The 16,988-nt window shown below is 48.5% G+C and overlaps 1 protein-coding gene and 1 long non-coding RNA gene across 2 annotated transcripts in view; one reads left to right on the forward strand and one right to left on the reverse strand.

Moving 5' to 3' along the window:
• The window catches only part of fgf22 (fibroblast growth factor 22), a 146,345-nt gene that overhangs the window by 100,956 nt on the left and 28,401 nt on the right, over window positions 1-16,988 (forward strand). The window lies entirely within an intron of this gene.
• On the reverse strand, window positions 488-10,019 carry LOC119953049. Its single transcript, XR_005457947.1, has 3 exons — window positions 9,919-10,019; window positions 8,283-8,415; window positions 488-974 (listed from the first exon to the last, which is right to left on the reverse strand). It is a non-coding gene; the product is annotated as an uncharacterized LOC119953049 (long non-coding RNA).

Here is a 16,988-nt window from a genome sequence, read left to right on the forward strand (position 1 = left end):
CGCTGTGGAAACCTGATTTATAAATGCTGAGCACCCTGATCTAAAATTTCTGTCTCCCCGAGTAACGATTAATACCTTTACTGAAGCAACAAGACTGTGCTTCTACGTTAACATACGACCCACTGTAATTTCAGTCTTGCTCCTGAGAAAAACTCTGAAGCATTTTTCTAGAAGAGAAAGCAAATACTTGGATGTGATTCCAGATCGTGCAGCCCACGCGGTGAAATGATTCTCCCTCTCCCAGAATACAAATCGCCCAGCTCCACATTTCGGCACCTATTTGCCAAATGAAGTCACACTGTACGCAATGCTGAATTTTTTTTTAATCATCTGAAACCTGTTAACATTGCGGGTCATAGGTTGCGAGGTTGATCCCCCTTGGAGCCGGAGGTCATGTGGCTAATCAATGACATTCTGACCCCTGAAAATACATGTAATTCCCATGGCGTGTTGTTCAGTTGCAATAGAAATAAACACACATGCAATATCAGGAATAATGCTCAGTATGTCAGTCTATTTAATTGATAATCCAATTTCAATGCTCAAAGCAGTTTGAGTCTTCCCCAACAGTTGATCTACACCGACACCTCGCCTGCGTTATTAAAATTTTGTATTTCATTCATTTGCAACCCCCAGCGTGAGACTGAGCCGTGCAGAATGAGATAATCCTCAGTTCAATTTGTGGCCTGCGTCCAGAGTTAGCTGATTTTAGCTATGGTTACAGCTGATGCACTAGAATTGGCCTCAGCACTATCAGGCAGGGCAGCTGAAAATCAACCAGGGCTCCCGTGACCCTGGCCTCCGTCTCTCCCCGGGGAAAAGTGCTTACGAGTGGACATCCGTTGAAAACGTGATCAGAAATTGCGCTAATGCACTGCAGGATCAAATTGTTAATCGGCTGCCTCAGACAGGAAGAACGGAGAGTCGCTGATCTCTGCTGGCACCTAGAGCTTCACAGATTGGGAAGTGTTAACCTAAACAATCAAAAAGGGAAGAAAATTAGAATGAAAAATTAAATATCTTTTCCAGCATTTCATGACAAATGATTTTGTTAAGCCAAACAGCAGCTTCTTCAATCAAGTATTGATCTTCAGGCTTTAACAGTCACTGTCGAACAATAATTAGATTTTGGCCAAACTTTGCAATAACATGTTAAAATTGATTGGTTTAATATTACTAAACACTTCATGCAAAATTAATCTTGAGTCGAACAATATTTTTTAAAATTCTGATTCCTTGTTGAAACACAAAGCAAGTCCTTTACATTATATTTGCAAAATAGTATCACCACCAATTTCTGAATGTGAAATATTTCACTGGGGGCTGCTTGTACATTGTGTGACTGGGCTATTCTTGTGATTCTCCGAAAAGGTAACAAAGTCCCCGAGCGAGTGCACTTAGCCGCGTGTTTCCCGGCGCTCGCAATGCCATGAAACACGTGACTATTCAACACAACTCACGTTGTATAAGGGGCCTGAACGGGGAACATGCAGCCGAGGCCACACATAGTCCTGTTTGTATAGAGGGGAGATCCACTCGTTACCCAGCCCTCCCGCCCCACACCACTCTTCCCAACCCCCCCCCCCCCCACCCCTCCCCCCCAAACACCCATGCAGGGACCTCCAGCCCAATTGCACACATGCATAAAATGCCAGCTTCCACTCTGGCAGTGCCCATGCCAGTTGGCAGTGCCACCTGGGCACCTTGGCAGTGCCAGACTGGCACCTGGGTGACAATGCCAGGCTGGCAATGCCAGGGTGTCCAGATGACACCAGCAGTGTCAGGGTACCACCCTGCCCAAAGGGCATGCATTTGGGGGACTCCTATCCCCTGGGAGACCCCCACAAGCACAGTTCTGCCTGGTCCCCTTTCGCGGGGACCGATGCTGCACGGCACTCGCCTGAGGTCTCTGACTTGAAGAGAATGAATTCCAAAGCCTCAGGTAGATCCGAAATCCCTCCATGGGCAGGATTTACATCGCAATGTCTTGCAAGATCAAGTTGGATCTCATGAGGCATTGCGAGCCAGGTACATCCCGGAAGCGGGGTCTCCCGGCTTTTATCAGCCGCACTGCGCTGCGGAGAGCTGCTTTTCAGGTACAGGATGGTGATTGGAATACAGCAAACATATTAATGAAGCCAGAAGCCTGTATGTAGGATTTTAAATAGCTGAGAATCATGCCGGGGTCCTATAGATGTCCGGAAAATCAAAAAGTATCAGGCAGTGTTACAAAAGGCAGCCAAATCCATGCACTAGCTCACAGTTGAACAAGACATTTCTAAACAGATTTCTTGTACAGCACATGACAGGCAGAACGGTAACACAGAGGCTAGCACTGATGCCTCACAGCGCCAGGGTCCTGGGTTCAATTCTGGCCTTGGGTCGCTGTCCGTGTGGAGTCTGTATGTTCTCCCCGTGTCTGTGTGGATTTCCTCCGGATGGCCATGATAAATTTCCCCTTAGTTTCCAAGGATGTGCAGGTTAGGGTATGGGGTTACGGGGATAGGGCAGGGTGGATAGGTGAGTGGTCATGGGTAGAGTGCTCTTTCGAAGGGTTAGTCCAGATCCAATGGGCTGAATGGTCTCCTTCTGCACTGCGTGGATTCTATGATTCTATAACCAGAATAACATTATCACATTCTGTCCAGCTGTATAGTATATAGACTGCCCTGAAGAGCCCAGGACAGCATCTCAAGATGCAAATGAGGTTAACGCTGGTCTCTGGCGGGGTTACCTTTGGGCACCAACGGAAGACCCCACTGTCAATTCGAAACGATTTTCTGGGTCTTCCGCTATCAAACCCGCTGGTGGGAGTTTGGGAGAATTCCACCCAATGCTCCAGCAAATTAGGAGAAAATTCAGAGGCTTCAAAGAAAAGAGATTTACTTTCTAAAATTTGCTTATTTGCTGTACAGATTTTTTTTTTTAAATTTAGAGTACCCAATTATTTTTTTTCCAATTAAGGGGCAATTTAGCATGGCCAATCTACCTAACCTGCACATCTTTGGGTTGTGGGGGTGAAACCCACGTAGACATTGGGAGAATGTGTAAACTCCACACGGACAGTGACCCAGGGCTGGGATTCGTACCCGAGACCTCAGCGCCGCAGTCCCAGTGCTAACCACTGTGCCACATGCCGCCCTGCTGTGCAGATATTGACAGTAAAATGAAACCAAAGGCTCTTTGAATGGCAGCCAAGAAACAGCCAATCAAATAATGTTGGGTTTGTCGCTTTACAATTGATGGAGGAAGATGCAGAGCTGTGAAGAGGGATGTGTGTATGTGGACTGGAGCATTTCTATTGACCGGCTCAGAGTCTAGGAGGATGAGCTAACGGGAAATGTAGCAGGGGCTAAAGAACAGACTGGTGCAAAAGTAGTTCATGCAGTTACTCTAACAATGGGCGGGATTCTGTGATCCTGAGGCTAAGTGTTGACGCCGGCGGAAACGCTGTCGCGTTTCTCGATGGCGTCAACACGGCCTCAGGATCAGCAATTCTGGCCCACACGGGGCCAGCACGGCACTCGAGCGGTTCATGCTGCTCCAGCTGCCGATCCTGGCATCAACTGGACGCCGCGGGATCCGCGCATGTGCTGTGGCACCGGTGCCAATATGACTTCCTTTTACGTGCCGGCCCCAAAGCGACATGGCGCAGGACTACAGGGGCCGGCGCGGAACAAAGGAAGCCCCCAGCCCGAGAGGCCGGCCCGCCGATTGGTGGGCCCCGATCGCGGGCCGGGCCACATTGGAGGCCCACCCGGGCCGGAACCCCCCACCCCCCCCCCCCCCCACAGGCCAGCCCCCGGCCCTTCCACGCCAAGTTCCAGCCAGCTGAGAGCAGGTGAGGACGGTGCCAGCGGGACTCGGCTTTTTTACAACAGCCGCTCGGCCAATTCCGGGCCGGAATTCGGCGGGGGGGGGGGGGGGGGGGCAGCATTGAGCTGCCCCCGACCAGCGCCGTGCCAACCAAGCCATCACCAATGGCGCCGATTCTCCACTCTGCGGAGAATAACATAACAATAACATGCAAAACTAATGAGTAGAAAAATGGGGAGAATCGCGTGCGAGCGTCGGGGGGGGGGGGGGGGGGGGCGCAATTTGCGCCGGTCGTGGGGATTCTCCGGCCCGGCCCTGGGCTGAGAGAATCCCGCCCATCATTTCAGGATGGCTACTACAGTGGAGGTTCTGGACTAGAAAGAAGGAAGTTGAATGTTTCAAGCATCATTCCTATCCTCAAGATGTCCAGAAGTGCAGAAGTGTTTGACAGTCAATAGATTATTTTTGAAGTGTGATCAATGTTGTAACTCTGGCAGATGCAGCAGGCGATTTGCGTGCTTCCAGGTTCTACAAACAGCAATCAGAGTTATGACCAGGTAATTTGTTTCGGTTGCGTTGGTCGAACCAGAACAGCAAAATAACTCCTCTACTTCTTCAAATAGTACCCTAGGATCTTGCATTCCACCTGAGCAAACCGGTGCTTTGGTTTAAGATCACATTCAAAAGACATTGGATGGGATTTTTATGTTGACTGCGAGCTTGAGGGCAAAACCTCACCTGACACTCGTGTGCTGCATCGTTTGTTATAATATCCACTGACAACGGGTGTGCTGTCACATTTCTTTCTGGGTTTTTTTTTGCCCCTCCTGGAGGTGTGAGAGTGATGGTGTAACTTATCAGATTTCCCATGCATCATGCGTATTGGGGCAGATTTGACAGACAATCTGGTCTTTTCCGACTCATTAGTTTTGCATGTTATTTTAAATGCCTCCCTTTTTTTGCTGTTATACTTTTTATGAGAATTGGAAGGTGTAATTCAGTTTTGCACACACTTCTGAACAGGCAACATTTGCAGGAATTTTCCCAAAAATCATTGACATGTAAAACACAAACAGAGTCCCGTGTCGAGCGCCTTTAACTGGGTGTTTCCTGGTACCGGCAGCGCCGAGATAGACCCCCCTGTCCAATGAGACTCTGCTTCATTTTGGGGCCTCGGAGAGGAATGACCCAACGAGGCTCATTTTTAAATGACGCTCCGATCTCTCGACCTTTGACCACGGCATCCGGATGCCCCCCACCCCCACCCCATGCCTCAACTCGCCTATAAGGGGGTCTTTGTGCACCCAACCTCATAAGAGCAGGGCACCCCTGGGCCCAATCCCCAGCATGAGCAAAATGCCAACTGGGCAGCTTGGCACCTAGGCACTGCCAGGATGGCACCCAGGTGGCACTGCCAATGTGGCACTTCCAAGGTGCCCAGGTGGCACTGGGGATGCCAAGGTACCACCGGCCCAGCGCCCCACCACCCAAAGGCCCCTGATCACCTGGGAGGACCCCCCCCCCCCCCTAAGTGCCAGTACGTCCAGTTCATGTTGGTGAAGGCCAGTTGCTAAATGACACTGGCTCAGGGTCTCCAAGATATGGGGGCTAGATCGCGCCCTGGGTATCTCCGGCGAGTGCATTTGAAAGTGTGCCTGATTGCACACTTTAATATGCAGATTAAGGTCCCACCCATTTTGGATGGGATCCAGGACACAACCCATCAGATCTCGCGAGGCAAAACCAGCCAGGTAATTCCTGCGAGAAGCCTCTCACGAGATTTATCGGCTGTGTCGTGTCCCGGCTCAGGTGCGGCCGTTAGATCTCACCCATGGCATAATTCAAATTGTCACTTCTTTAATGCAAGTTTTTTTTTAAATTGCAATGAATTCTGGGATGCAGTCACAAAGTAGGTATATGACATCTTAATTTGAATAGAAACAATGTGCAGGGGGGCGGGAAAAAGGCAGGGGAATGGCAGTAAGTCATGATGTTCATCTGGAGAGCCGGCACAGAAACAATGGGCCAAATGGCCTCCTTCTGCACCGTGACAATTTGGTGAATGTCCTGGAATGAGTACATGAGTTGAAATCCCACCCTGGCAGAATGAGAATTTGAATTCAGTGTGAAGAGTTAGAAAAATGAAACGCTGGTGTGAGCATTTGTGAAGTTGTTGGATTGTTGCAAAGGGCCCTTGAGGCATTAAACCTGCCATTCCTACCCCAACCTACCTGTGACTCCAGACTCACATCAACTGCCCTTTGAAGATGCCTTGCGCGCCTCTCAGTTGTAACAAATCGCTACTATATCTGTGTGCCCAACGTGACTTTCCATCACAACTACTGTTCTATGTTCTATGTAGCGGTGGACAATAAATACCAACAATGCCCACATCCTGTGAATTTTTTTAAAATCAGGAAATTCTTTGCTTGGTCTGTTAGTAAATAAATTGGATACCGGACTTCAGCTATTCAGATGTTGCAATGCCAAGAAATGTTAAAAAAATAAGGAAATAAAATCACTATAATAAAGAATAATTGTCTACAAACAGAGAATATTTTTGTGACCTGATGTATTAGAAATCACAAATGAAAACTTAACAGAAGCCTCGAGTTTCAAATCTAGACCAGTCTTATAACTTCACTGGATCAGACAGAAGAACTCGTCTAATTTTACGATTCTTTTTTTAATCTTAGACCTTCATTTGCTGTTCCCACATCACTTAGGTCTCTGAGGATATCTGGCAGATTTGCCTGATTAGGCACTCTAACTGTTTTCCTATTACCCCAGAGAAAAACATTTTGTGTTCCCATTGCGTGATAGCTTTAATTATTATTGAACCATTGATAATAGGCCTGCAGTCAAATTGATTCTACCCAATTGGAGATATCTCTTATCAGTCGAAGATGCCAGATGAAAGTACTTATCTGATCTACCGGCTAACCAAGTATGTGTGCTGATGTCAACAATCACTCCTGGCTCGCAAAAGTCCCATTTTATTTTGCACGCCCTGTTTCCACTCAGAGTTTTGTAAGTTTAATTAGTGGCTGGGCACTCAGTAACGACAATGAGAAAATCTTACGCAGAACGTAGCCTCTCGTTGGGGCCTGTTCTGGATAGCAGTGGAGTCCCAGGCTAGATTGTCTGTTCTGGATAGCTGTTCTGGATAGCAGTGGAGTCCCAGGCTAGATTGTCTGTTCTGGATAGCTGTTCTGGATAGCAGTGGAGTCCCAGGCTAGATTGTCTGCCTAGCTTTAACTCTACTCCACTGGAGCTCAGCTCAACATAGTCAAAGAAGATTGCAGGCAGTATAATCTCTCGGCCTTTTGGCTAAAATGAGCATGAGGTCAGGTGTAATGCCTGGATCTGGTATGTCTCTCTTGTGGGGACCATGAATTGGATTCAATTTGAATTGGTTTTTGGAGCAGGCAAGGAGCTGGATTAGGGGGTTTGCCTCTGTCCACATTCTAAACTCTGGCTTTGTAACTCTGACAAAGCAATAAACTCAGCAGAGCTTAACCACTGGATTATTTCTTTACAATTCAAGAGGTGTTCAAGTGACAGGACTGTAGGCCACCAAAGGTCTGGGCTATCACAGTGGCTTTTCTGTATGATCACAATTTCAGGGAAATGCATGCAGCTACTGAAAATCAATCAAACGATCATACGAATTAGGAGCACTTGGCCCCTCCAGCCGCTGATTGTAACCTCAACCCCACATTCCTACTGACCCCCGATAACCTTTCACCCCCTTGTTAATCAAGAATCTATCTGGTTCGGCCGTAAAGATATACAAAGGCCCTGCTTCCCCTGCCATTTGAGGAATAGAGTTGCAGAGACTCACAACCCTCTGAGGGAAAAAATGTCTCCTCATCTCTGCCTTAAATGAGCACCTACTTATTTGTTAAAAGTAGCCCCTCGGTCTACATTCTTCGACACGAGGAAACATCTCCTCCTCATCCACCTTGTCAATACCCCTCTGGATCTGAAAGGGTTTAATGAAGGCGCCTCCTGTGGGCGGCACGGTAGCACAGTGGTTAGCACTGTTGCTTCACAGCACCAGGGACCCAGGTTCGATTCCCGGCTTGGGTCACTGTCTGTGCGGAGTCTGCACGTTCTCCCCGTGTCTGTGTGGGTTTCCTCCGGGTGCTCCGGTTTCCTCCCACAAGTCCTGAAAGACGTGCTGTTAGGTGAATTGGACATTCTGAACTCTCCCTCAGTGTACCCGAACAGGTGCCGGAATGTGGCGACGAGGGGCTTTTCACAGTAACATCATTGCAGTGTTAATGTAAGCCTACTTGTGACAATAAAGATTATTATTATTATTACTCTTCTAAACTCCAGTGGATACAAATCTAACCTCTCCGACATTTCCTCACAAGACAATTTCTACATTGTAACTCTGTGAAGTTGGGACTTTGCAAGTTACGCAGTTGAAGTCACTCTTTGGGTTATTTTTCACTAACCCTGCACTCAAAGTGCTGTGCGTACATCAATGTTGTTTGACTTCCCCTTGTCAGCGTCCATTCCGCGGAGATTAAACAATAATCGATTGGTCTTCAACGATGCCACTGAATCCAGGTGAGCATCACCCACAACCTTTAAAATGGAACAGAATCTATTCAGAATTGGTTTGTAAGTCACATATGCTGGTTGTTTGAAATAGGTGATGTGAATTAAATATATTTGTTTGAGCTAAGGAATGTTACCATTGGCATTGGATCAGTCTGCAGAAACGGATGCAGAAAGTCAGGGTATTTATATTCCAACCCTGATGTGATTGGTTTGAACTATTATTCAATCCTCAAACAAGATCCACACTGCTTTGCAAGCGACTCTATTCACATACTATCAAATCTTTCATGTTCAACAGAAGGGTCATTGAACCTGAAGCACTGGGCTGAATTTTCTGTCTCGTTTACTTTTGCAAAATACTGTCAAAAGGTCATTGCATTCCAGACCTGGGGCGGGATTCTTCGACCCCCCCACCGGGTCGGAGACTCACCGGGGGGCGGCGCGAATCCCGCCCCCGCCGGCTGCCAGGGTTTTGGCGAGAGCGGGAATCGGGCCTTGCTGGTCAGCGGCCGCTGGCAGCGCCCTCGCCCCCAGCAATTCTCCGGCCCGTGAAGGGCCGAGTGGTCGCCCGTTTTCGGTGGGTCCCACCGGGTCCCACCCAATGGGCGGATTCTGGGGTCCTCGGGGGGGGGGGGGGTGCAGGGATATCTGGCCCCTGCGATGATGCCAGATTACGCTGGCGCTCTCACGCATGCGGCAACTCACGCCGGCCGGCTGAGGCCCTTCCGCGCCGGCTCGTGCGCGCCAAACACTCCGGCGCCGGCCTAGCCCCTGAAGGTGCGGAGGATTCCACACCTTCGGGGAGGCCCGACGCCGGAGTGGTTCACACCACTCCTCGGCGCCAGAATGGCCCGCCCCGCCGGGTAGGGGAGAATCCCGCCCCTAGGCCTTCAGGCAGTATATGAGGGACAATCAGCAGGATGGCACGGTGGCACAGTGGTTAGCTCTGTTGCTTCACAGCACCAGAGACCTGGGTTCGATTCCCAGCTTGGGTCACTGTCTGTGCGGAGTCTGCGCATTCTCCCCGTGTCTGCGTGGGTTTCCTCCGGGTGCTCCGGTTTCCTCCCACAGTCCCAAAAGACGTGTTTGTTAGGTGAATTGGATATTCTGAATTCTCCCTCTGTGTACCCGAACAGGCGCCGGAATGTGGCGACGAGGGGCTTTTCACAGTAACTTCATTGCCGTGTTAATGTAAGCCTACTTGTGACAATAATAAAGATTATTATTGAGACCATCCAGGCTTTTATATTTTTCTATCTTTGCTGACTCACCTGAATGCCGTGATTATTAATATTATACAAATAATATACTGAGATTCGCCTTCAGGTATTTAACCTGCGTTCAAGAGGTTAAGAGGCTAAGGAGGGGTCATTTCCTGTGTTTGTGTCAGCAGCACAGCACCTCATCACCATTAGAAAATACCTCAAACTGGCAGGCTTGCTGCCCATAATATCTTATTGATTCCTCGCCCCCCGCACAAACTCTGAAAATTACCTCAGAATCTCAAAGTATTTTGATATTACTTACAGAAAGTCCTCTGCTTGGAAGTACTTGAACACCAGGAATCTGTCCATCCATTAGGAAGTTACATCACTGGATAAATCGTGAATTTATCGTGGATATGACTCTGCCTGCAATGACATTCACAGTGTTGTTTGAGTAATGACTCCTCAATATATGACAGGGAGCTGGCCAACTTCCAATTCAGTTCCTTAACAGAACACTTTCAATTCCAGGCTGCCTGTGCCACTATCTTCTAAATAACCACAATGTTGTCCCACAAGCAACTTGAGATGTTTATTGGTTTCAGAACTGGAGCAACCTCAAACATGCAGAGCGCGATCTACCCAAATGGGAACAGATTAGCCGGGTGTTTCCCGGTGCTTGGAGTGTCGGATAGATTGGCTTCAGCAGGGAATGCTGAGGGATGCCGTTCACTTCCCTCTGAGAGAAGTAATTTCTCTTCACTTCTGTCTCAATAATAATAATAATCCAGTAATCTTTATTAGTATCACAAGTGGGCTTACATTAACACTGCAATGAAGTTGCTGTGAAAATCCCATAGTCACCACACTCCGGCGCCTGTTCGGGTACACAGAGGGAGAATTCAGAATGTCCACTTCACCTAACAGCATGTCTTCCGGGACTTGTGGGAGGAAACCGGAGCACCCGGAGGAAACCCACGTAGACACGGGCGACACCTTACTCTGAGATTCTGCCCTCTGGTCCTAGACTCTCCCACAAGGGGAAACGATCTCTCAGCATTTACCCTCCCAAGTCCCCTGAGACTCTGATATGTCTCAATATAGTCACCTCTCATTCTTCTAAACTCCAATGTGCACAGGCCCAACCTACTCAACCTCTTCTCATAAGAAAATCCCTCCTTAGCCGGGATCAACCTAGTGAACCGTCTCTGAACTGCCTCCAATGCCAGTATATCTTTCCTTTGATAAAGGGACCAAAACTGTTCACAGTATTCCAGGTGTGACGTAATTAGTGAAAGACTTCCCTATTTTTATCCACCAAAATACAGTGGCTGTAATGTGGTTGGTGGAAGGTTGCTGACTTTCCATAGGGGAGAGAGCAGATGGCCTTGAAAGACGACCTTGAGCAGCTTTGGGATTATCGTTGTGCCATCGCGGCTTGGACCGTCTGGGCTAGCTGACTGACAGGCAGGGTGCTGTTGGGGTGACAAATAAAGCAGGGCCAATGATGTATCCTTATGGTCTAAGACAACAGATTTTGGTCCACGGAACCACAGCCATCCCTCTCAGCAATTCTAGGAGTGCATCGGAGGACAGATTTCTGGTCTCTGAAATGCTGCAAGAACCTTTAAATACTGGTGGTTGTAACCGTGATGGTAGTGTCCCGACCTTGCTAGCTCGTCCTGCATGACAGAAGTCTGAGCTTCCACTGGGTAGTTCAATGGAAGCTGAGACATGGCCATCAGTTACTGCAGGATTGTTGGGTCCACAAGTGTGCTGACAGAGTTGGCTACCACCTCCATGCTGGGAAGGATGGGCTCTAAGCTCCACAAAATGTCCAGTTCAAAGTTAGTGCTGGCATCCTCCATTCTCCTTGGCTTTCTGGCTGGCCTATTACTTTTCCAAGCATTTTGTTGCACATAAGACCACAAGATATAAGAGTAGAATTAGGCCATGAGTCTGCTCCGCCATTCGATCATGGCTGATAGGTTTCTCATCCCCATTCTCCTGCCTTCTCCCCCGATCTCCTTATTGATCAAGAACACCAGATTTGTGCTTCAAGTGCTGTTACCAACAGGGCTACAGACCAAGAGCTGGAAGGTGGAATTAGACAGAATAGTTCTTTCTTGGAACATAAGAAGATAAGAACAAGGAGCAAGGATAGACAATTTAGCTTCTCGTGCCTGATCCACAATTTAATTAATGTAATACGATCATTTCTGATCCCATCCTGCCCTTAACTCCACCGTCCTGCCCATTCTCAGTAACCCTTCAACCCATTACGAAGTAAAAATCTGTCTAACTCCTCCTTAAATTTACTCACTGTCGCAGCATCCACTGCACTCTGGGGTAGCGAATTCCACAGATTCACAACCCTTTGGGAGAACATAGAACAGTACAGCACAGAACAGGCCCTTCGGCCCTCGATGTTGTGCCGAGCAATGATCACCCTACTCAACCCCACGTATCCACCCTACACCCGTAACCCAACAACCCCCCCCTTAACCTTACTTTTAAGGACACTACGGGCAATTTAGCATGGCCAATCCACCTAACCCGCACATCTTTGGACTGTGGGAGGAAACCGGAGCACCCTGAGGAAACCCACGCACACACGGGGAGGACGTGCAGACTCCGCACAGACAGTGACCCAGCCGGGAACCGAACCTGGGACCCTGGAGCTGTGAAGCATTTATGCTAACCACCATGCTACCGTGCTGCCCGATGGAAGTAGTTTCTCCTCATCTCCTTTTAAATTTGCTACCTCTTTTCCCCTAAGACTATGACCTCTCGGTTTAGAATGCCCCACAAGAAGAAGCATCAGCTCCACGTCTTCTTTATTCATAACTTTTATCATCTTATATACTTCAATTTCATACATATCTTCTGACGTCCACCCCATCAAAGCAGTCGCCTGAGTCCTGTACAACTGAACTCAACTGCAACCTTTCATTCTGGTGAGCTGGCCCCTGTCTTGGCTGCAAGTCACTCATGGCTGAAGTCTCACCGTGGGCTGATTGTGCCTCTTAGCTCGTCTCTAAATTACACACAGTGTGTGTGTGTGTGTCAGTGTCCAAACTGGCAGCCGCGAGTGTGAAATCATGTAATGACGGTTCTTTATCTTCGGTATTTTGTTGCTCAGCCACCACTGCCTGGACAGGTGACAATTCCTTGGTATCTGAAAGGAGAAAGGCACAATGGAAGGCAGTGGAGGGGTTGGTAGGACTGGCAGGAGTTGAAAAGCAGCAGGTGTATGCTTACAGGAGGTTTAGATGTGAGGCAGCATGGTAGCATAGTGGTTAGCACAATTGCTTCACAGCTCCAGGGTCCCAGGTTCGATTCCCGGCTTGAGTCACTGTCTGTGCGGAGTCTGCATGTTCTCCCTGTCTGCGTGGGTTTCCTCCGGGTGCTCCGGTTTCCTCCCACAGTCCAAAGTTGTGCAGGTTAGGTGGATTGGCCATAATAAATTGCCCTTAGTGTCCAAAATTGCCCTTAGTGTTGGGTGTGGTTACTGGGTTATGGGGATAGGGTAGGGGTGTGGGCTTGGGTAGGGTGCTCTTTCCAAGAGCTGGTGCAGACTCGATGGGCCGAATGGCCTCCTTCTGCACTGTAAATTCTATGACAGATACCGTCGTCTTCAATAGTTTTAGCCCTACACTAGTTACAATCTCAGGAATCGCCACTCTGGGCGGCACGGTGGCGCAATGGTTAGCACTGCTGCCTCACGGCGCCAAGGACCCGGATTTGATCCCGGCTCTGGGTCATTGTCCATGTGGAGTTTGCACATTCTCCCCGTGTCTGCGTGGGTCTCACCCCCACTACCCAAAGATATGCAGGGTAGGTGGATTGGCCAGGCTAAAATTACCCCTTAAAAATATAAATTTGAAAAAATGGAATGGCCACTCCAATGATGGTGAGTATGTATCATGTCCTCCATTGCTGTACAAACATGAAAGGGTATTTGACCCCCTCTGGTTGGCTCCTGTACTTCCTCTTGTGCACTGCCTTATCCTACAAGAGAGAGGGAAATGTGTTATTGAGTGTGATGCAATACATTTGGGCGATGTGGCCTTCATGTTCGAATAGCTGGCAGTGTGTGTGAGCTGTGAGATGTGGGTGTGAGGCTTGCACCAGGGATAGAAGTGAGATGAGTGAATGTTAGGAAAGAGTGCCGATTTGTAAGAGTGTTATGTGAGTAAAGGTATGTGGTGAATTGAGCAACGTCAGAGGATAGTGGTGCAGTGTGTGGGATGTGGCTTTCGAAAATGAATTCACTGGACGTGACCACTGGCTTAGGGTCATTGAACTTCTTGCGGCACTGCATCCTGGTCCAGGGGGCTTGACCCCTGGCACAGCCTGGCTTTGATCCCATTGCCTTCTGAATATAGAGGACATTCTGGCTCCCCTTGGGTACAGAACCTCCCTCGTCCTTCGCAAATCCTTCACGAGGTGCAGTGTCTGAGAATCTCGGAGCATGCTTTCATACAAAATACAGTTATTTGGTATTTTTCCACGTGTGAATGACTTGTACAAGAACTCGCACCACCTGCTCCAGCCACGATGCACTTTCCATTTAAGAGGTGCTGGCTGGTTTGAAGTAGTGTGAGGTAGCTTTAACTCCAGTTAGCCTCTCACTTCTTTGGGGCCCCCTGCTGAGGCATGAAGCCACATGAGGCTAACCGGGACCACCGGCCATTTTGGGGGCTGTCCAATAAACGCCCATTGAGCCTAAAATGTAGTGTGGAACGTTGGTGATTCTGTAATGTTATGAGATTAGAACATTGCGTGAATGTCAGGCGATTGACAAAAGAAGCAACGGCTGAAGGAAAAACCTTTGTTCATGCAGCAAATGGTTAGATTCTGGAAAACACCGCCCAAGACTGCGACGGAGACAGATTTAATTGTGCCTTGCAAAAGAGAATCGGATCATTATCTGAAGAGAACGAAAAAAATTGCGGGCCCAGGGGGAAAAGGCAGGGAAGTGACGGCGGGTGAAGTGGTCACATAGTGAGCCAGAACCGATATGATTGGTCAAATGGCCACCTTCTGTTATGAAACTATTCTATTCTATAACTCCATTCTATCAACCTCAAAGCTGACAAAACAAACAAGCAAACCATTCAGGAGAAAAGAATGCACCTTGTTTTTTCACCACCCTATGTGCTTGCTGCATTTGAACCAATGCACCCAGCCTCTGCCCTGTGCACAATGAGGCCGAGCCTGAGAGCTGTACCCTCCAGCCCCACACAACCATTGTCACCCTGAGCATTTCAGCAGCTGTTTCCCTCCTGTCTGCTCTCCAATTTCAATTTCTCCCTCACATTGAGGTCACTCCAGTGATCCAGCTTCTCTAACTCTTTGCTATTTTCTTTAAGGAGTAGCAGCTCCAGATCCCAGAAGAAAATGCAGAACGTAGGACGGATTTGTGGCAGAAATTGCGGCTGCCCTTTCAGACACCATCTGTCCCCGTCCACCAAAATTGTACCCATCAATACCCCTCTCCAAAATACATTCATGGTCCTCTTGAAATTTCGAACCCCCGCAATTGCAACTGCGTTTTGTGTTCCTTTAATTTTGCATCATTTCCTGTCGTCGTATTTTCCGTGCAGTTTGAGTTTTCACTATTTTGTTTTCTTCCACAACATTTCTCTACATCTCAGCGAGGTAAGACCACAGTTCCATGAGGAGAGGTGGGGGCTGCTAAAGCAGGCAGATGAGCATGGGGGCGCCTCAATATGGGGTTATACGAGGGTGGCACAGTGGTTAGCACGGTTGCTTCACAGCACCAGGGTCCCAGGTTCGATTCCCGGCTTGGGTCACTGTCTGTGCGGAGTCTGCACGTTCTCCCCGTGTCTGCGTGGGTTTCCTCCCGGCGCTCCGGTTTCCTCCCACAAGTCCCGAAAGACGTGCTTGTTAGGTGAATTGGACATTCTGAATTCTCCCTCCGTGTACCCGAACAGGCGCCGGAATGTGGCGACTAGGGGATTTTCACAATAACTTCATTGCAGTGTTAATGTAAGCCTACTTGTGACACTAATAAAGATTATTATTATTACCTTCATATGAAGTAATAAAATAGAAAATGCAGAAATTAGGACAAATTTGTGGCAGAAATTGTGGCTCATGGAAACTTGGCTGTCGATCAAACAGCCAACAATACAGGGACCGTAACAGAGTTCGAAGAGGTGGTGGAAGGGTAGAGCTGGGTATTGTAGTTGATCCTATAACTGTAGATGTTGCTGCCAAGGAGCTCCATTTAGATGAGGAAAAGGACGCCAAGGTAGATCCTTTGGGGTGGAAAGAGAACCATTGATGGAGAACTTTTATATAAATACAAGTCTTTTATTTAATACTCTTAAATAAAAACAAAATGCTTCCCAGCTCCCATCAATCCCTGACCTTCTACCCTGCACCAGCTGCTACACCCCCTCTTATGCCGGATATAATCCATCACATTTCTACCTCTCTTCAGCTCTGAAGAAGTGTCATATGGACTCAAAATATTAACTCTATTCTCTCTCCACAGATACTGCCAGACCTGCTGAGTTTTGCCAGCATTTTCTGTCTTTTTATACTTTGCTTACAATCTGATAGTCAGGAATGCAGGTAGACAGGGTTAGTCCCATCAAACTGGTCACAGGTGGAGAGGTTTTGCAGTCGGATGGCTTTGCTGTCTGTTTTAATGGCTGCGCAAATGTTTAAGGGAATGAGCAGAGATAATAAACTCTAGTCATAGTCACTGGATGCCATTTGTGATTTTGATTTTGTCTGCTTTGAGAGAGCCATGGGACGTGATCTTCCGGCCACACTGCGATGGAAAGGCAGCTCACCATGGCACAGCGTGGACAATAGAAGCTGGGAGAATCCAGTCCCAGGATCTACCGAGCTCACAATGCCTCGCGAGAGCGCTTTTCAGCAAATCTAGAGCAAGGCAGGTAATCTCACTTTAGTGTGCAGATTCCCGAGGTACTCAAAGTGTGGGGTCTATCTCCTTCGGAGACCTCGAGTGAGCGCCGTTCAGTGCTGGTCTTCACAAACGGGAACCAGATGGAACGTCACTCATGGGTGTCTCCCAGTGAAATCTTGACACTGGTGCTGGGTGCCAGCCTGGCATTGCCAATGTGGCATTGCCAGCTGGCAGGGGCATTACCAGGGTGCCAAGCTAGAATTTTTTGTGCGTGCATGACAGGGCTGGGGTTCTGGAGGATGGGGGAGGGCCCAGGGACCCTCCCATAGTGCATTAGGGGTTGGGGGAGTCAGGGGTCACGTCGGGAGCTTCGGAGTGGCATCCCGATCTCTTGCTACAATGGGGAGTACCGGTGAGCAGAGCTTCTCAGCGCACCAAACAGAGCTATGTACGACCTTGGTCGCGCGATCGTCGCTGAGGCTCCC

Source organism: Scyliorhinus canicula, chromosome 18 (genome assembly GCF_902713615.1).
Source record: "Scyliorhinus canicula chromosome 18, sScyCan1.1, whole genome shotgun sequence".
In the NCBI taxonomy this organism is placed as follows: domain Eukaryota; kingdom Metazoa; phylum Chordata; class Chondrichthyes; order Carcharhiniformes; family Scyliorhinidae; genus Scyliorhinus; species Scyliorhinus canicula.